Source organism: Rutidosis leptorrhynchoides, chromosome 3 (genome assembly GCF_046630445.1).
Source record: "Rutidosis leptorrhynchoides isolate AG116_Rl617_1_P2 chromosome 3, CSIRO_AGI_Rlap_v1, whole genome shotgun sequence".
Classification (NCBI taxonomy): Eukaryota; Viridiplantae; Streptophyta; class Magnoliopsida; order Asterales; family Asteraceae; genus Rutidosis; species Rutidosis leptorrhynchoides.
In genome coordinates this window covers 92,923,519-92,945,063 of record NC_092335.1, presented here as the reverse complement: position 1 = coordinate 92,945,063, position 21,545 = coordinate 92,923,519, and the positions used below count along the sequence as shown (strand labels likewise).

Below are 21,545 nucleotides of genomic sequence, written 5' to 3'. Positions count from 1 at the left end.
AAACGAGTAAATAAAAACTCATTCAAAATTCACAACAAAAGCGTTGTCTTTAATCATCACAAGTTATAAGAACATCAAATTTAACAAATAATGTAAAAATGATGCACAAGTACTCTAACTAATATTGATTTAACAAATATAGACGATGGTTCGAGATGAAAATAATATAATATACATTTATAAAAATACCATGTAGATATAGATCATGATGCGAGATAAAAATAATATTTAATAGCATGAGATAGTGGTCTATGTCTATCTCCCATGTCGGGAGGTGATCCTCACACAATCAATATTGATCCATACACACCATTTAATGTAATATACCTATTTTACCCTTAACTCCATTTTAACATTTGGCCCCTCATCCCTACTGCTAATCACACCCCGTGCCTTTGTGTTTGATTAATACATACGCATAAAAATAAATACACACCTTTGACTAAAAGAATAGATCCAAGAAAAATAAATATCAGTTCACTGTAACTCCATTGCCACACCCTCTTTAGTAATTGCACCTGCGTTATGTTACATGCGTTTTATTTCAAATCATTAGCATCTGCTCGTTTTCAAGAACTAATTTAATTCCATTCACCAATGTTTTAACTAGAGTTGAATTGATTTAAATTAATTCAATAATTATGTGATTTTGGGGTTTTGAATAAAAGCAAAAATAAATACTCCATATATCTATATGTGAAACAATATGTATATGTATGTAATTCATACGATAAGAGATTATCAATTTAATTTTTATGTGTAATAGGTGGAGATTAGAGGGTGTGGATATAAATATTAGAGACAAGGCTTACAGGTGAAGTGAAATGGCAGGGGTTGACCAAAAAATTTAAATCAAGGGTAAAATAGGTATATTCTATAAAATGGTGTGTATGGATAATTTAAGATGTGTAAGGATCATCTCCCATGTCTATGTTGTATTGAATAATATAATACTCCGTATTATTTTTCGGTTGAATATATAAAAAAAATGAATGCTCTAAGATATGTACTGTACGAGGAGATTTCTTAATATTTTAAAAGGGGTATATAAGGAAGCAAAACACCAAAAAGCTCTTTTTGATCTCAAAAGCTAGAAGCTTTTTATTTTTGAGCTTTTTTATTCCAAAAAAAAACTTTAAGCTTGTTTAATCAAACGAGACTATTAATTTGATACGAGCTTTTTCTTAAAAATTAAAAGCTAAACGACATTTTTCTTAAAAATTAAAAGCTAAACGAGATTTTTCTTAAAAATTAAAAGCTAAAAGCTCCAAAACGTTCTTCCAAACACACCCTACATCTACGTAGCTGTTACACTATTTCCATGTACCTCGTATATTTTCTAGAAAATCCTCAAACCTTATCACCAATAACACTTCCTCCACCGCTCACAAAGAAACCTGTTTATTAGGAACACCATTTTCCATCTTGACGATCTGCTTAAATTCCATCTGATCTGATCCGATCCGATCTACATAGTAATCGAGTGAAATTGGATTATACCTTACCCGGCATCGGTAAATAATTCCTTTCTCTGTCTTCAATTTTGATGTATACGGTGATGTTTTAGACTTGATGATAACATGAATTAGTATATACATATATTATCCTTCTCTATTTTTTCATATCATATGTCTTAGTTTTTTAATTTCTCCTTATGAAATTTGATTCCTAAAATTGGCATAGGCCTCAGTTTTAGGCATGTGTTTATGTAAGAGTTTAGCATAAAAACGAAATTAATTAGTGTTAATGTGTATGTTTATGTATGAACTTTCTAAAAGAGCGAGTGATATGGAAGAGATGATGGTTTTGATGTTGTTAATGATCAAAATCAATTAATGCACATAAGGTGTTTGTGAAAATGTGACAATGAAAGTAAGAATATGATTTTAAACTAAATGGTATAGAAAAGATCTTCATGTTCTTTTTTGTTTTCTTAGATTTATCGATTTATCTATGAAATGTTGTTGTATTAATCGAATTTTTGGTCCATAGACATTTGTGATATGGGTTAGTCTCCAGGTGCAAAAATGAGTCCAAATATTTTATATTGCACATCCATCTTCTAATGTAATTGGCTTTCTTCCTTTAGATATTAGTTAAGACGAAACAACGGATATAGCAGGTACATAATATATATTTTTGGATGGAAAGACTTTTATGTTTTCAACTTATAAAGTAATATCTGTTTATAAGTCTAATTACAGTTGGTACTTCCTTAATATTTTCAGACTGTATTAAAAATAGTATTCATAAAGAAATCAGTTGTGTAATTGGCTGATGAAATCTTTAACTATGTTATATCCATCAATCCATGTGTTTGTTATTGTTTTTTTTTTCCCCGTTAGAAGTACTTAAGTTTTTTTTTATCGTTAAAAGTACTTAAATTTTGTTATTTACTTTATATATTTAGGGACTTTATAACATCAAAGAAGCACCTGTGATTGGTGAGTTTCATTTACTTTCAGTGACTCGTTTACTAATAAATGGCCAAAGTTTGTTACATGTGAATGGTGACTGGTGCATTTAACCCAAAGAAGTGTGAATGTGATATTGTTCTAGCTCAGTCATGGTGAGGTTCGTCTATTTTCAGTGACCCGTTTAATAATAGATCGGAAAAGTTTGTTATCCCTAAACTCGGTGAATTTTTTTGTATTATGATTTTAGTTATTGTTTCACGATGAAAGGTTGTAAATGGTCTACGTGGTGTTGTTCAATCGACAAAAGACCAATTCATCAACTATGGAATAGAAAATCGGAATGAAGTTATGATTTCGTGTATTTGGATCTTCTAAAATATGCTACTTTTCTCTTTTGTGCCTTCGTGGTTGTTACCTGCTGCTGTTGCCATGAATTTTTTTTAAGCTTTTTGGGTTTCAATGCTATGTTTACTATCTGTGTTACTGTTGGGTAAAATTTGGTTTATGTTGCAATTTTAAACACTTGGTTACCAGTTGACGACTGATATTGCAGCTGCAACTTCAGATATGATTTATGTATCTCTTTTTTTTGGTAGAATAAATAGTTTATATTGAGAGGTATTTTGTTGTAATAATGTAATCTGAGCATTAAAGAATGGATACCAACAGCTCGACAAGCGCATCTTTGAAATCCACTAAGAGTTTTGTTGTTTTTGTTATCATTTGCAGACTAAATTCAATCTACTAAGCAAGTATGCTTAAAAGAGAATTGTTATACTTATTATGCAATTGAGAAGAGGAATTATGGTTGAATAGTATGGTTTCAATCTTCTCTTTCTTTCTCAATAGTTAAGATTTTTCCAATGACACTGTTTTTAATCTTCTTCTTTTCAGGCTGTGATTTTATCTTGATTATCAATCGAGAATTCGTTCTACAGTTGGTTTGCTTTTCATATTGTTTTCAAAGAGCGACAAGTGATTCATCGTTATGAAGATCCAGCTGTTATGACGATAGTTAACGCGTTCGTGTTGCCATTTTCAGTTTTGATAAGTTGCACTATTGCTTCTACAACAACTTCAATGACTAAATAGTTACATAGTTTGTCATCACCAATGCTACATGATGTTTACTAATTAGGTCCGCAATAATTACTGGCAGATTCTATCTTAGAATCGGGCAATATGGTTAACGTGATCATGGAACATCGGGTCAGAAATATACGTAAGTTTTTTTTTTTTTTTACTAGATTTAATGTGAGCATTTTAATATATATTGTAGTTAACTGTATTTTTGTTTGGGCTATAGGATTTGTAAGTTTTGGATCATTTATCTGCATCAGGTGTACATGAGTACATAGAAGAAGGGGTTGAACTACATAGAAGCATTAATATTCATATATCAAAAGTACGGTAACCATTTTGGTCTCAACTTACAAACTCAAGCTAATTCGATCTGTTTATAAAGGGAAAAAAAAGAATATTTGATAAGTGAACACCGGTTAACTGTAGTCGGTTTCCCTTTGAACGTGTTGGCCGTTGAAACTTCAGTCACTAATCTTTATGTTCCGCTGCAGCAAGTTTTCCCAACATCATGAACATAGAGATAATGTAGCTGAAGAATTTTGAGGTGACGAGGTATGAAGCACATGATCTGATTAACAAGTAGGCTTGATTAATTAAGTAGCCATCTTCTGGAAGATTCATTCGCTTATCATTTTACGTATTAACGCAAGTAGTCAAGATAAGTGCATCACCTGCAAAGAAGACTACATGGATAGAATTAGAATAAAATTAGTGATGACTTTTATTGTACATAATTGAATTAACCTCTGCTGAAGACATTAACAGTTTGCTTTTGTTCAGGTCCCTGACGGAAATTCCAAGTTACCATCTTGGTAACAAAGGGACCAGAGAGGTAATATATTCTCCAATTATGATTTAGTTTTAGCAAAAAAATGCCTAGAACGTCATTAGGCATCTGTTAGTTCTTTAGGAATATCCACTTGGACACTATTGTAAGACATAAGGCTATTCAATTGTTGATATCCATACTTCGTGGAAGCACAACTCACTTGATCTCATATTCAAGTTTTAGTTTTACTTCTTTACCAGAGACTGGAACATGTCATCCTATCCTAATAGTTTGAATCTATAAGAACCCTCGGAAATTTTTTCCTTGAAGTATATTATATTTAACTTGAAATATTTCCTCTCCCCAAATATGATCATACAATTGTGTAATGGTCATGTTTTATTATATTGTAGTTTGTATGCAAATTCTGGTTTGGAGATTTATGTCCAGTAGTTTTTTTTTTTCAGTAGCCTAATATGATGTGCTTGATTCAAATGTTAGTGAATAACTATTTGAAAATTAGCTTCTTTAATGTTTGTATGACCGTGACGTTTGTTGTATTAGGTGTGTAGATACTTTTGTTACACCTTCTTTTGATTTTGTCATTGCATAAGGTAACTTTTTTCCATATTTTTTAGTGTACTGTTTAATTTTAGAGTTCAAATGTTAGATTTAAAACGGCTTCTTTACTGTTTAATTTTTTTTGTTTTTTTTTTTTTTTTTTATTTTTTTTTATTTTTTTTTATGTTTCTGAATGGATTTGTGTGCAAGTTATTATAATATTATATACATTCATATCTAATTTGACGATTATGCCAATGATATTAAAAAGTAAAAATAATTAGTTTCTGTGAGCACTTGGACCATTTTCTGTAAATTTTTAACCTATTCTTTTTAAGGTACATTTTTTGTTCCATCCATTTGACTGATCCATATGATTGGTTTGAAATTGCACCTTTACTCAGTAGACTATATATATGTATGTATGTGTTTAATGCATTAGTATCCAGTGACCATCTTTGTGCTTTTTTGCAGTTTACTCATCACAGTTCGTATTTGCAGGGTCGGGATTATGGGAACTCGCAGGTAATCTCTATTTGTGTGTTACGTACTCACATATGCTAGGTGGAAACTCTATTTGTAGTGTTGTGTTGTGTTTATTTGGTTGTTGGATCTAACGTTTGCTTTCTTTTGTTATGATAGAGTTTTTTTTTTTTTTTTTTTTTTTTTTTGGTTGTTTTTTTGCTGATAGTTGTATCCGATTGTCACTGTTTCTATTTTACTTGGACTTTGTTTCCGGATAAGTAATTTCCTTTCTGTTGTTTGATATTCATATTTCGTATTCAAAAGGAAAAAATAGGAAAAACAAAAAAAGAATGTTACTCTTAACCATAGAACTAACTCTTTTTCAAATCGGATAATGGCATCAAAATGCATTGAACTTTCATCAAAATTCTATTGTATGCATTCAACTTTCAAAAGTCCTATTGTATACATTCAACTTTATATTTTCTCCTATTGTATGCATTCAACCTGTTATAACAGGTTACCTTCTAAGTCACCTTCTAAATATTTACATCTTTAGTCCCTCATATTTGTAAATCTTAATTTTATTAGTCCTTCTGTTAAACAAAACATTTATATCTTCATACATTCATCATCTTCATCTTGTCTGAATTATATATCCATAAATAAGTGTGTAATATTGACTTTGGTTTGTACCCTTAAAGGAAAAAAGTAGGCTATGTTATCAAAATAACTCATATACATGTAAAGTTATACACATAATATATATATACTAAAAGACTTGTATACATATACAGTTATACATACATGGATATACATACATATGCACAAATAAGTTACAAATTATATGTGTGATTCAGCTTCTTACTTTGGTTTGGCAAACTGGGTCGGTCTTTCTCTAACTTTTTTTGGACTACATATATTATACTCGTAAATGAAGAATGTACTAATATGATTACCATATAATTTAACCTTCTTTAAGTAAAGAAATTAAATTACGAGTTTCTTAGTTTTAGGTGACTTGCAACCCATTCGAGCATCACTGGAGATTTCCTTTTTAGTTGAAAATTTTAACCAGATTACTCCTTTCTTAGAACATGCCAATCCCGAGTTACCGATCACTCCTTCCAAAGTCCTGTCCAAGTATTCTCCGAGTGGAGAGTTTTGCAACCTTTCTTTTAACTCAACACATCTGACCCATTTTCTTAGAACATGGACAAACGTGTATATGAGGCCCTCTTATATGCTTACGTTCATGCTAGAATGGTTGCAAAGGCAGAGTCTTTATTAGTTGAAATGAAAAAGAAAGACTACGCTAGCCACGCACTTCCGTATAACGTAAGGATGACGCTTTACATGAACCTAAAAAATAAAGAAAAGCTGGAAGCCCTAGTTACCGAAATGATGCAAAGCAACGTCAATTTGGATTTATATACATGTTTTATTGGACAAGTTGATGCACTACAACAAAATGATCAATATTACACACTTATTTATGGATATATAATTAATATATAATTTAGAAAAGATGAAGATGATGAATGTATGAAGATATAAATGTTTGGTTTAACAGAAGGACTAATGAAATTAGAATTTACAAATATGAGGGACTAAAGATGTAAATATTTAGAAGGTGACCTAGAAGGTAACCTGTTATAACAGGTTAAATGCATACAATAGGAGAAAATATAAAGTTGAATGCATACAATAGGACTTTGATGAAAGTTCAATGCATTTTGGTACCATTTTCCCTTTTCAAATAGTGATAGTTGCAGGATTGTCAAGTAAATCCCAAAGGCGATCAAGGTGAAGCTTTATGTAGTTGCGAACGCGATCAGGGTGAAGCTTTGTGTAGTTGCGAACTACATATCTGTTGCTTGGTTTTTAACAAGTTATAAGGTTGATCTTATATATGTAAGTAATCAATTACATTAATTCTCCTCTTCTTGGTTTGAAAAGTTCTGTACCAAATGCCAGTTAAAGATTTTATTAAAAATGTTTTCAGTTATTAGTATTACTTACAAACAAATACACTAACTGAACATGTATACATGTAAAGCCGACAAAGAACTCAAGTATTAAAGGACTAGCACAAGAACCTTCATCTCACAGACGGCACATCGAGAATCACCATTGTCCTATTATGTAACAACGCTGAAAAACTGGTAGGAATTAGCTGCAAAAAAATGATTCTCGAAATGGGTTTCGATAGCAAAAATGTACTCCCCGATCCAATCAAAGTGCTTGAAGGTACATCAATCACCTAACGAATATATGGTCGATGACATCTTCCCTGTCAACCAAACCACCACTTATACACCACCAAACACTGAAACTCCACCACCAAAAAAAATCACGCCAATAATAAAGAAAAAATTATTCGCTAGCTCAGGTAAACTTCACTATAAAATATTCAAAGCAATTATACAAAAACAGCAAATAACAAATATAACAACTATTTGTAATCGCAGGTGACGAAGACAATACACCCAAGAAACAAAGGAAAGACTTCGGCAATACTTTGATGTACCTCTACCATTCCAATGTAATAAAGTTTGTAACGATATGTACCTAGCTTTCTAGCAACATCATGTAACAATCGAAGTAGGAACCATATGTAAAAATATATGTATAATAATGCTGTACTTCCTATATAATAATGTGTTTCACATACCTAAAACATCTACCCAAGATCTCAGCAAAATACCCACGAAAAAAGGTTTGCAAAATCCGCCGCAACGCGCGGAGCTATCACCTAGTTGTGAACTATTTTGGTACTGTACTACTGTTGGGTTTATACATAAACGTTGATTGCATATATTACATATTCAGTTAACATGTAATCTGCTGACCTGCAAAAATACTTGAGATTGTATTATTTTATTTTAAGATTGTATTATCCTTAAAAAAAAAAAATTCCAAGGTAAAAGTATATTATAACCAAAAATAGTTACAATACAATGAGGAAACCAAGAGGCCATACATGGACCCTATAAAAAGCTCAAAGAACTAAACTATACAAACACAAGGCTACAGCTACTAGCAACTATATGCCAACACCAATAATAATCCAAAATCAAACATACACGACAACTTCAATTCTTCAATAGACTGCCATTGTTCAGCACTAGGCCCCACATCCTAGCAGCAGCTAAAACAGCTTTATTCCTTTTAACTTTTAAATTCAGCAACTGGCATCTCTATATTATCCACAATAACCTTGACCAAATCAACCTCATTTCTAGGAGAATCATTAAACACTCGAAGAACAAGTGTGCATGAGAGTCAACACAAGAACCACAGAACACACAAGTAAAATTACCTGTAACATTCCACTTCTTCATCCTGTCTTGGGTCATAAGCTTACCATGTATTGCCGGCCATAACATAAATGAATGTCTTGGGTTGCTAACAGGAAACCACACCACATGCTGCCAGTTAACCTTATTATTAATATCCCTAAGATCTTTCCAAGCTTGAGCAGTACTATATTTCACTTTGTTCCCATCATTTGTAACCCATAAAACATCATCTTTTTTGTTTGCATCAAACACAGGCATCTTCAACATTTGCAATCTTGGAAATTTCAAGCTCCATTCATCAGGCCATATCCATCTATTCTCTTGAACCAACTCAGCCACTTTTAAATCTTTACATAACCTAGCATCATACATATCTCTTGATGGAAAACCGTGTGTACTTTTAGATTCAGATAACGCAGCGGACAGTTAAAATTAAATATACTCTATATTACAAAACATGCACACGATTGACGGTTCCACCAAGATCCAATTACACTACTAATAATTGTCAAAATATATAAATCACAAGAGTGAGTTAAATGATATACCTTTCCTGAAGAAACGAATTGTAGGAGATATACCTTTCCTGAAGAAACGGATTGTAGGAGAGAAACTTACGATCAATAGTATGACCGTTTCTTTGGATAGTCCACACTACACTTCAAACGACCGTCAATGAATGCTAGTCCAAACTCAAGTAACAAATTAATCAACCCTTGATTAATTGTGTGAAACAAATAATAATGATACTCCGTATTAACTTGGGTCGAAGTGCAATTCGTAATGTTTAAAAAGAAACAAAATTTCTTCTAGTTGTTTGTACGCCAACCAAAAGAGACTTAAAATTTCTATTTTTTTTTTCCGTACGTAGTTGAGAAGCAACAAGAATGAGTGAATATTATTTGAGGTATGTTTCTTTAGTTTGTTTCTAGTACACTTATATCCTTGGTCAAATTACATATGGAATATATAAACTATCTCAGTAGTTGATCTTAGTAGTTGAAAAGAAAAAGAATGCATTTTATTTTATTTTCCTTTTGCTTTTTCTTTAACTTTAACTTTTGTAAGTGGACACCAACTAATCCCACTTATTTGACAACAAAATGATCATGTATTAGTTGATCAACTATTAAAGTTATAATCATTGAGAAATTAATTAATCCACAATTGATTAATTAATTTAAATCAAAACAAGCATTTTAATTTGTTCCGTTACTCAAGTAGTAAATATACATCATATGTATATATATTTAATTTGATGTCTAGGTGTATATGTGTGTGACCCCGAAGGCTCAAAAGAATTTAGCCATATAGTTGTATGTTGTACCTTGTACACAAATCTTACAGACTCCCACTTGTGCACGGTACAACACCAAGTAACTATACAAACAATGGATAGCGTCTAGCAACACGCCATTGTCCCTAATTTTATTTGAGGGTAGTTTCTCAGAACTGTACATAGTAAGTGTTAAATGTCATTCGTCTCTTTGTTTCAGATACTTTAGTTAAACTTGAGATATGGATCATCGGTCATTCTCGTTTGTTTAACAATTTTATTTCTCGATCTTAGAACTGAATTAGATCACCAAATTAATTAAGTATCATCTTAATTACATCTGGGTGTGGCCACACAAATATCTTATTCATTCGTCGAGGAGCTCAAAAGTATCTAACTCCAAACATTTAGGAGGAACAAATCCTATATTGCATACATGTGTCTCTTACGAGCTTTACATTATACCCAATAATGGCCTTTATTAAAGCCTTATTCAGGACAGGATTTAACCATATCAAAGTACAATATTCCACACATCGAAACCGGCGTGCATCTCAAGTCTAAGGACATAAAGACATAATCACTAAAAGATTCACTACTGATAACAATCCATGTAGTGATATCTCGGTTGGGTCATTCCAATATCCATCATCAATGAATACATATGAATTTGGTCTCTACAAGTTAACTATTTATCATCAATAAATATAACCAACATTTATATTAATCTTAATTCATGTTATTCCCATAACATGATTGATTATGGAGATTTTGAATAATCAACAAATACTCATGGATTAAACATACTAATATAGAACACGGTGATATAAATGAAAATGATCATACCGTAAATATATCAATTCATTATGATAAAACTGTTTAATGTTCCAAAAATATCCAAATACTAAATTATAAATTAAAAAGATCAGCAGCATAACGAAGTCCAATACTACTAGCATGATCATCATGCTTGTTGTGTGTCATGGGCTTTGTGAACGGGTCAGCTACATTATCATCTGCATAAACCTTAAGAATACTAATATCATTCCTCTCAACGACTTCTTGAATGTAGTCAAACTTTCGAAGAATGTGTCTGCTACCTTTACGTACACGTGATTCTTTCGCAAGTATAATATCACTTGAATTATCACAGTACATTTCCATTGGGAATTCAATGTTGGGAACTACTCCGAGTTCAGCAATAAACTTCTTAATCCAGACAGCTTCTTGAGCAGCTTCTGAGGCAGCAATGTATTCTGCTTCCGTTGTAGACTGTGCAACAGTGCTCTGCTTTGAGCTTCTCCAATCAACTGCCCCGCCATTCATGACAAAGACATACCCTGACTGGGATCGAGAATCATCTCGATCAGTTTGGAAACTAGCATCTGTATAACATTTAATACTCAATTCTTCTTCCAAACCTCCGTAAACCAAGAACATATCTTTAGTTCTCCGCAAATACTTAAGAATGCTCTTAACAGCAATCCAATGTTCTTCACCTGGATTCTGTTGATAACGACTCGTCAAACTTAAGGCTAACGAGACATCAGGTCTAGTACATAACATGGCATACATAATGGATCCTATAGCCGAAGCATACGGAACACATTTCATTCGTCTTATCTCATCAGGTGTGATAGGACTTAGAGACTTGCTCAAGGTTATGCCCTTTTGCATGGGCAATGCTCCGCGCTTGGAGTTTTGCATGTTAAACCTTCGTAAGATTTTGTCAATGTATGTACTTTGACTCAAACCAATAAGCCTTTTGGATCTATTTCTATAGATCCCGATTGTGATGCCCCGTAAAAAACCATCGTGTACGAATCATCAACAACAGGATCATTACAAGGTTAAGTACTATATGCAGTAGTAAAAGAAGTTGCATTCACGATAAAAAGATGACAGCATAACCGACGTCAATTGTTTTACACCAACAGTATGCTTCTACGAATAGCAAGCATGAATAAATGTATGTGACCCTTAGGTCGTTACAAAACATAGTTCAAAAGTATTAAAGTTTGAATGCAAGATAAACAGTTCATGCGGTGATAACACTAGAGCAGCGGGTGTCTACGGCAAGACTAGCACGACAGCGGAAGCAAATAACCTTAAGCACCTGAGAAAAACATACTTAAAAACGTCAACACAAAGGTTGGTGAGCTATAGTTTAAGTATAACAGTATGTAAGGTAGGCCACGAGATTTCAGTGCTACAAAGAGCGTTTCAAAATAGTATGATAAAGTATATGTTAACCGTGGGCACTTGGTAACTAACTTAACGTTTATACCCCCTGAAAGTACACTTGGCAAGTGCGTATGTTTACGAAGTATTAAACACTCGTTAAATGCTAGCGCGACTATCCCGAGTGGGGATGTCAAACCCTATGGATCCATATCTAAGATTCGCGTTCACCGGTTCAAAAACCAATGACTAAACGTTACCGAGCTAAAGGGAATGTTTCTGCCGTTATATAACCCACACATATATAAGTTTAAGTACTCGTGCCTAGTATGTAAAACATAAAATCCGCATATATTCTTAGTTCCCAAAATAGTTAAAGTAAAAAGGGAATGCTATAACTCACAATGATAAAGTAGCGGTAAAGTATGACTCGGAAAGTAAGCAAGTAATGAAGGTTGTCCAAACGGGTCCTCAACCTAAGTCAAATAGTACTAAGTCAGTAAATCGTCTGAAAAGGTTTAAAAGTATGTAAATAAGGTCTTAAGGGTCATCATCATTCATCATCAAACAAAAGGTGTAAAGTAGGTTTCGTTTATGAAAGTAGTTTAAAACAAAGGCTGACTTCGATCAGTCACCACGGCCTCTACCCTTACTGAAATAAGGTGAGACCAGTGGCCATGGCTCCATATATGAGTCCTTTAAGTGTGGTAAAATTTACAGAAGCAAACTCGTCTTCGTTTGACCGTGGCGACGGTCTAAGTGCGAGTAGGTCAGAAATTTCTGCACAACGTTAAAGGACATAGTGACGATCGGAGGGCCATAAATCCTAAACCGTAACTCGGATTAAGACGAGTCCTATATGAAAAGTTATCTACACGAACTGAGCTAACTGAAAATCAAGGTTACAGTAGCCCAGGTGTAATGGTCTGTTACATAAACAGCAAAACAGTAAGCAGAGGACAGGAAACAGAAAAATAGTGGGTTCCGGTGGGTTTGGTGCTTGATGTTCATCATGGTTCTCATCCTTGATGCCTATAGCTTCAAGTGTACAACTCATTGATGTGTTTACATCATCTTTACCATGGTTTGACCATCATAACCCAAGTGTAAGTCTAAGACATGAAGCACAACTCAATTAAGTGTTGCAAGTGTTTTGATGAACCAAAGTTACATCAAAGTCTTAGATTTAACACATACATGAAATGTAAAAGTAATACTAACTAAATTTTGACAATTATGACACAAGTGTGAGTCTAAGATATGTAGATCAACTCACTTAAGAGTTGTATGAAGTTGATGAACCAAAGTTACATCAAGGTCTTAGATCTAACACTTACATGAACTTTAAAAGTAAAAACAAGTTACAAACTTGAAGTAAACTTATGAAATCAAGATCTTAAGTTGTAGAACATAGTTCTTAGTTAGATCTTTGAAGATCTAAGACTCAAAAGCCTAGATCAAGCATAAGTGTACAAAGTTATAGTTTAAAGAAGCCTACTTATGTGTTCTTGAACTTTCAAGTTAACTTTTAGTTCAAGATAGTATGGGACCAAGACTAACTTGTAGTACTTGACCATTTAAACTAACTACATGAAATTAAAGTGCATGATGTAAGGAAATAAACTAAGTAAAACAACTAGTTCATGGGTTGTTCATACTTTAAAGATTCAAACCAAAGTTTGATCTTTAAGAAAGTAAACTTTAAAGTTTACTAACATGAATTACAAGTATGAGTTTTACAACCATGAACTTACAAACTTTTGAAACAATAAATGAAGAACATAAGCTAGAAACTTTATGTTCTTGTATGCCTTGTAAGAACAAGTTAGATGAAGAATCAAACTAATAAGTTTTGTTCTTGAAAGCTAGTAAGTAAGTAACAACAACTAGTAACTACAAGTAATCAAACATTAAACAAGAACAAGTAGCAACAACAAATGATGATGATGATATAAAGGGGTGTTTGTATTCGGTTTTGTCAAGAGAAAAAGAAGAAGAGAAAGCCTTGAAAGAACTCACAATGTAGAGAGCAAATGAGAGAAACGTTGTAAGTGTTTTGTGTGTGTTTTGAAAATGATAAAAAATCAAGAGAATGAAGTGATGAAAAATGAAAAAAAAAAAACCTCCCCTTATGTCAAGGAAGGCCGACGGTTTGAGCTAGCAAAGGGGAAGGGAGTTGTTTGTTGGTTACTAGCTTGTAAAGTCTTACAAAAGTTGGATATTTAGTGTTAGTTCATGGGGATTGTAAGGTAACTAGATTCCATGTGCTTAAACTAACTAGTTACTCTTGAAAGTAATACTTACATGTAATGTTGGGCTAGTTAAGTCCAAGTTCAAGTATTTAACAAATAAATCCAATTAAAGCCCAAGTAACTAACTAATAACCTTAGTTAATTAAAATGATTAATAAAATAAATCATGAATGTAAATAATATTCTAAAAATATTATTCGTGAAAGTTTCGTGTGTCACAAAGACGTTTCGGGCATTTAAAGTCAAGTACGGGCAATCATGGCAACATGTAAATGTAATAACATACATTTGTTTAATCACACGTATTGATAATAATAATTATTAATAAATAAACGTTGAAAAATCCAGGGTCGTTACATTACCCACCTGCTAAAGAAAGTTTCGTCCCGAATTTAAGCTGAGGTAGATGGAGGAGTCGGGAAAAGGTGAGGATACTTCCGCATCATTTGATCCTCTCGTTCCCAAGTAAATTCAGGTCCTCGTTTGGCATTCCACCGTACTCGTACAATCGGAATCTTGTTGCGTTTCAAAGTTTTGATCTCACGATCCATAATCTCAACTGGTTCCTCCACGAAGTGGAGTTTGTCATCAATTGTAAGTTCTTCCAGTGGTATGATAAGTTCGGGTGCAGCTAGGCATTTCTTCAAGTTTGACACGTGGAAGGTAGGATGAACTGAGCTCAATTGTGCTGGTAGATCCAAACGGTAAGCAACGGGTCCAACACATTCCAAAATTTCGAAAGGACCAATGTATCGTGGGTTTAACTTTCCACGTTTTCCAAACCGAATCACACCCTTCCAAGGTGCAACCTTCAACATTACACGGTCACCAACGTTGAAATCAAAGTCTTTACGTTTAAGATCGGCATAACTCTTTTGACGATCGCGGGCAGTCTTAAGTCTAGCTTGAATCTGAGCAATCTTTTATGTGGTTTCATGGACTACCTCGGGTTCGGTGATTTGCCTTTCGCCTACTTCGGCCCAACAAATAGGAGATCGGCACTTGCTGCCATACAATGCTTCAAAAGGTGCGGCATTAATGCTTGAGTGGTAACTGTTGTTGTAAGAAAATTCGGCGAGTGGCAAATGCCTTTCCTAGGCCTTTCCGAAATCAATGACACATGCACGCAACATGACTTCCAAGGTCTGAATCGTTCGTTCACTTTGCCTGTCAGTCTGAGGGTGATAAGCAGTACTCATGTCAAGACGAGTTCCCATGGCTTCTTGTAAAGAACGCCAAAATCTAGAAGCAAAACGGGGATCGTGATCTGAGATGATCGATAAAGGTACACCATGACGAGATACAACCTCTTTGATGTATAATTGAGCAAGTCTCTCCATCGTATCCGTCTCCTTCATAGCCAAGAAGTGTGCAGATTTAGTAAGGCGGTCAACAATAACCCAGATGGTATCGTATCCGCCCACCATCTTCGGCAGCTTGGTGATGAAATCCATTGTGATCCTTTCCCACTTCCATTGTGGGATTTCCGGTTGCTGAAGTAATCCAGAAGGTCTCTGATGCTCGGTTTTAACCTTCGAGCAAGTCAAACACTTACCAACATAAGTCGCAACGTCCTTCTTAAGATTCGGCCACCAATACTGTTCTTTAAGGTCGTGGTACATTTTGCCCGCTCCGGGATGAATCGAATATCTCGATTTGTGTGCTTCATCAAGTATAAGGTTCCGTAGATCTCCATAAAGAGGTACCCAAATTCTTCCGGCATAACATCGGAGTCCAGACTCCCTAACCTCGAATCGAGAGACAAGTATGTTCAAATGTTCGTGAGATAAATTCTCCTCCTTGAGAGCCTCATCTTAGGCTACTCTGATTTGGCTGTTGAGGTTCGAATGGATGGTGATCTTCAGAGCCCTAACACGAAGAGGTGCCGTCCTCTCCTTTCAGCTTAAAGCGTCAGCTACAACATTGGCCTTGCCAGGATGATAACGAAGTTCACAATCGTAGTCATTGAGTGTCTCGATCCATCGACGCTGTCTCATATTCAGTTGCTTCTGATCGAATATGTGTTGGAGACTCTTGTGATCGGTGAAGATAGTGCTCTTAGTTCCATAAAGATGGTGTCTCCACAATTTGAGCGCGAAGACAACGGCTCCAAGTTCGAGATCATGAGTATTGTAGTTCCGCTCGTGAATCTTCAATTGGTGGGAGGCATAGGCAATAACTTTTGATCGTTGCATCAGTACACAACCAAAACCACTTTTCGATGCATCACAATAAACAACAAAGTCGTCACTGCCCTCAGGAAGTGATAGGATAGGTGCGGTGGTTAACTTCTTCTTCAAAGTTTGAAATGCTGATTCGTGTGCGGGTTCCCAAATGAACTTCTTGCCCTTGTGAGTCAGTGCGGTCAGAGGACGCGCAATCAGAGAAAATCCTTCAATGAACCTTTGGTAGTAATCGGCGAGACCTAAAAATTGGCGAATATGCGTCGGAGTAGTGGGGGTCTCCCACTTGCTGATGGCTTCAATCTTGGTGGGATCAACTTTGATACCCTGGTCGCTCACAACATGACCCAGAAATTGTACTTCCTTCAACCAAAATTCACACTTGGAGAATTTGGCGTAAAGTTGCTCTTGTCTCAAGAGTTTAAGTACTAGCCGGAGGTGTTGCTCATGTTCTTCTTCGCTCTTTGAGTAGATGAGGATATCATCTATGAAGACGATAATAAACTTATCCAAGTACGGCTTGCAGACTCGATTCATAAGGTCCATGAACACGGCAGGTGCATTTGTCAAACCGAATGGCATCACGAGAAACTCATAATGACCATAACGGGTCCTGAATGCAGTTTTCATCACGTCACTTTCATTCACCCTCAACTGGTGATAACCGGATCGAAAATCGATCTTTGAGTAAATGCTCGATCCTTGTAGTTGATCAAAAAGATCGTCAATTCGTGGAAGAGGATAACGATTCTTGATAGTCAATTTATTGAGTTCACGGTAGTCGATACACATACAGAAGGATCCATCCTTCTTCTTCACAAACAACACAGGTGCGCCCCAAGGTGAGAAACTTGGTTGGATAAATCCACGGTCAAGTAGTTCTTGTAGTTGACTCTGTAATTCTTGCATCTCGGAAGGTGCGAGTCTATAAGGTGCGCGAGCTACAGGTGCAGCTCCTGGCACTAAATCAATCTGAAACTCTACTGCTCTCTGCGGCAGCAATCCAGGCAATTCCTCTGGGAATACATCAGAAAATTCGTTCACAATTCGAATGTCGTTCACGCTCTTCACCTCAGTTTCTACCGTTTTCACATGCGCTAGGACAGCAAGACGTCCCTTCTTCATAATCTTTTGCGCTTTCACGCAACTAATGAGGTTCAACTTCGAGGTACATCTCTCTCCATATATAACTAGTGGCTCACCATCTCCGTGTGGTATACGAAGAGCTTTATCTCCACAAATAATATCGGCCCTTATCTTGCTCAACCAATCCATACCGACGATCACGTCAAAACTTCCCAGTTTGATAGGTATCAAATCAATTTCGAAATCTGCACCAGCTATGTTGATAATAGCTCCTCGACTAATATGTTCAACCTTTTCAAGTTTTCCATTGGCGACCTCGACAAGCATACTCTCTTTTAACGGGACTAATGACCAATTAATCTTATCGCAAAAATTCCTACATACATAACTTCTATCCGCACCAGTATCAAACAAGACAGAAGCTAAAAGATTGTTGATTTTGAATATACCTGTCACCAAGTCGGGTTTTTCGCGTGTGTCCCTTGCATTAACATTGAAAGCTCTAGCGCGCGGTGGTCCGCCATCTTTTCGCTTGTTTGGACATGCATTTCTGAAATGGCCCATCTGTCCGCATTCGTAACACTTCTTCGGCCCGTTGGTGTTTGGCTTCCCATTCAAAGTGGTGACCTTGTAGTCTTTTCCAACATGCCCAGACCGTTGGCACTTCTCGCAGACAACATTGCAATACCCAGTGTGGTGTTTGTAACACCTCTTGCATTGAGGTAGGGTTCCCTTGTAGTTCGGGTTGGAGTTGGTGTTGTTGTTGGGGTTGGGGTTTCCACCGTTGTTGTTTCCTCTGAAACCCTCATGTCGTTTTGCCGGGTTCTGTTCGTAGTTTCTTCCCCTGTTGTTGTTGTTGTTGTTGTTGTTGTTGTGGTTATCCCATTTGCGCTTCTCACTAGTACCTGATTCAGACTTAGTTTTCTCCGGTTCATCGATGGTTATCTGATTCATTAAAGTATGCGCCATGCGCATCGCTTCGGGAACATTTGGTGGTTTGGACGAGGTGATGTTTCCCTAAATGCTCTTAGGGAGTCCCCAGAAGTACCTTTCCATTCGCTTGAATTCTGGGGTGACCATTGTCGGACACGTCAGGGCTAGTTCCAAAAATCTCCTGTTGTAACCATCAAGGTCGTTCCCAACGGCCTTTAACTGCATGAATTCCATTTCCATCTTTTGGATTTCGGTTCTTAGACAATACTCCTCAATCATGGCACACTTAAATTCCTCCCATGGAGTAGCATACACCTCATCAATGCCTTGTGCATGTGCCATTGTGTTCCACCATGTGAGCGCGCCGTCATATAGCGTGCAAGAAGCAAATTTGGTTTTGTTGTCCTCCGAACAGTTGCTAACTCGGAATACTGATTCAAGTTTCTCGAACCATCTGGTGAGACCAATCGGTCCCTCAGTGCCGCTGAAGTTATGTGGTTTACAGCTCTGGAATTCCTTGTAAGTACACCCATTTCGAATGGGTTGAACAACCGGTGGTGGTGGCAGTGGCGGTGGAGCTTGGGGTTGCATTTCCGCAATGGCTGCGGCTACACGTTCTTGGATCATCTCTTCAATTTGAGCAGCAGGAGGTGTGGATCGACCGTTAGCCATGGTGTTCTATACAAACATTTTGACTCAAGTCAAAATCTAGCATTCAATATATAATAATATAGTATATAACAACCAACATGTAAACAGCACAACACAAGTTAATTAAGTAACACAAGTTGATACAAGTACCGCAAAACACCATACAGTAACGTAAATAGAACACTTGTGCAAAAAGTAACATCACAAAGTTTCCATTCATTAATAATAAGTTTCATACATCATGATAGATTCGTACAATACATAAGTGAAATATGAAACTACAACTAGATTACATCATGAAATCTAATACAAAAGTCCTACGGTGAAGGTGGGTGAAGGATGTCCATAACCTGAGACATCTGCTCCTCAAGCTCAGCTACCCGAGCTCGGAGGATCTCCACCTCCCTTGTCAATTCCTCGACTGTGGGAGATGGTGGGGCAGGCATGGCTGGCGGTGCAGGTGGTGCCGGTGGTGCAGGTGGTGCCGGTGGTGCAGGTGGTGTAGACCTCACGAAACGAGGTGCAGACGTTCCGGCTCCAGAAATAGTCAGTACGCAACAGGGTGTCTTACGCACTTGTGGGTCGGCAGGGTACGGCACAAGTTGCTTATGAGCAGTAACCCTACGACGTCGACTAAACGCGTCAGTGAAGGCTCGTCCTCCATTGATCCCCGGAATGATGGTACCGTCGAAGCGATACCGCTTCTTCGGCTGGGTGGAGGGTGGCTGAATAGGTATATCAGCAGGGTCCTCATCATCACTGGAGTCGTCTGAGGAAGAGTCATCTGATGAAGAATCGGCGGATGATGAGTCATCCGAATCATGTATTGGTGGCACTGGTGGCTGAACTGGCAGTCCGAAGGCGGCCAACATCTCTCTGTGTCTGCCTGGCGGAATCGGCACTAAACGTGCATTAGGAGTACGTCGGCACGGCATGCGCATATGGTTACGGAATGGCCCTTCCCCGAACTCCGCGGGAATCACAACACCACCGATTCGGGGCTGTGGCTCCAAGGGTCCGGGAGCAGACGGAGTTGGAATCTTCGTAGGGTCCACGTGTCCGTCAATAGTAGCCACTGGTGCCGGCGCACTACTACTAGCTCCGGAAGACGAAGCACCGGGGTCACTGGTGCGTAGCGGGATCGGTGTGTCGGCAGCAGCAGCAGGTGGGGTGGCTGACGAGTCTAAACTGCCCAAAACGATAACAGGTGGAACATCCGACATCTGAACAAGGAAAAATAAATTTTCCATGTCAGTAAGTCATAAAGCAAGCACGTATTAGGCCAACAGTTTAAATCATGTATAACAATAAGTAGCATGGCAATAATAACGAATCGTACGGAAGTAGCATGCAATCGAAAGCAAGTAATATCATACGGTAGTGAAATCAGGTAGTAGCGTATGGCATATAGCAGTAAAAGTAAGCAGCAGCATGCAGTAAGTTCAGCGGAAACAAGTAAACTAGCAAGTTGTAGATTAGTCCTATTAGTGAATCCTACTCGGGTCGGTCTTAGACTCACTAATGCAACCTAATTCCCTACAACCAATGCTCTGATACCAAATATGATGCCCCGTACAAAACCATCATGTACGAATCATCAACAACAGGATCATTACAAGGTTAAGTACTATATGCAGTAGTAAAAGAAGTTGCATTCACGATAAAAAAAGATGACGTCATAACCGACGTCAATTGTTTTACACCAACAGTATGCTTCTACGAATAGCAAGCATGAATAAATGTATGTGACCCTTAGGTCGTTACAAAACATAGTTCAAAAGTATTAAAGTTTGAATGCAAGATAAACAGTTCATGCGGTGATAACACTAGAGCAGCGGGTGTCTACGGCAAGACTAGCACGACAGCGGAAGCAAATAACCTTAAGCACCTGAGAAAAACATGCTTAAAAACGTCAACACAAAGGTTGGTGAGCTATAGTTTAAGTATAACAGTATGTAAGGTAGGCCACGAGATTTCAGTGCTACAAAGAGCGTTTCAAAATAGTATGATAAAGTATATGTTAACCGTGGGCACTTGGTAACTAACTTAACGTTTATACCCCCTGAAAGTACACTTGGCAAGTGCGTATGTTTACGAAGTATCAAACACTCATTAAATGCTAGCGCGACTAGCCCGAGTGGGGATGTCAAACCCTATGGATCCATATCTAAGATTCGCGTTCACCGGTTCAAAAACCAATGACTAAACGTTACCGAGCTAAAGGGAATGTTTCTGCCGTTATATAACCCACACATATATAAGTTTAAGTACTCGTGCCTAGTATGTAAAACATAAAATCCGCATGTATTCTCAGTTCCCAAAATAGTTAAAGTAAAAAGGGAATGCTATAACTCACAATGATAAAGTAGCGGTAAAGTATGACTCG

General features: G+C 36.6%; 1 long non-coding RNA gene across 8 annotated transcripts; it reads left to right on the top strand.

Annotated features, from left to right (window-relative positions):
• The first annotated feature begins 1,345 nt into the window (after positions 1-1,345).
• On the top strand, positions 1,346-7,940 carry LOC139896477 (uncharacterized). 8 transcript variants are annotated; one of them, XR_011776255.1, is made up of 11 exons: positions 1,346-1,514; positions 2,411-2,569; positions 2,665-3,232; positions 3,312-3,639; positions 3,724-3,822; positions 3,992-4,052; positions 4,281-4,332; positions 5,305-5,355; positions 7,059-7,209; positions 7,355-7,687; positions 7,767-7,940. It is a non-coding gene; the product is annotated as an uncharacterized lncRNA (long non-coding RNA). The 8 variants fall into 8 exon arrangements; XR_011776252.1 differs by adding an exon at positions 4,834-4,883 and having other exon boundaries at positions 2,411-3,232; XR_011776249.1 differs by having other exon boundaries at positions 2,411-3,232; positions 5,332-5,355.
• Positions 7,941-21,545: the final 13,605 nt, after the last annotated feature.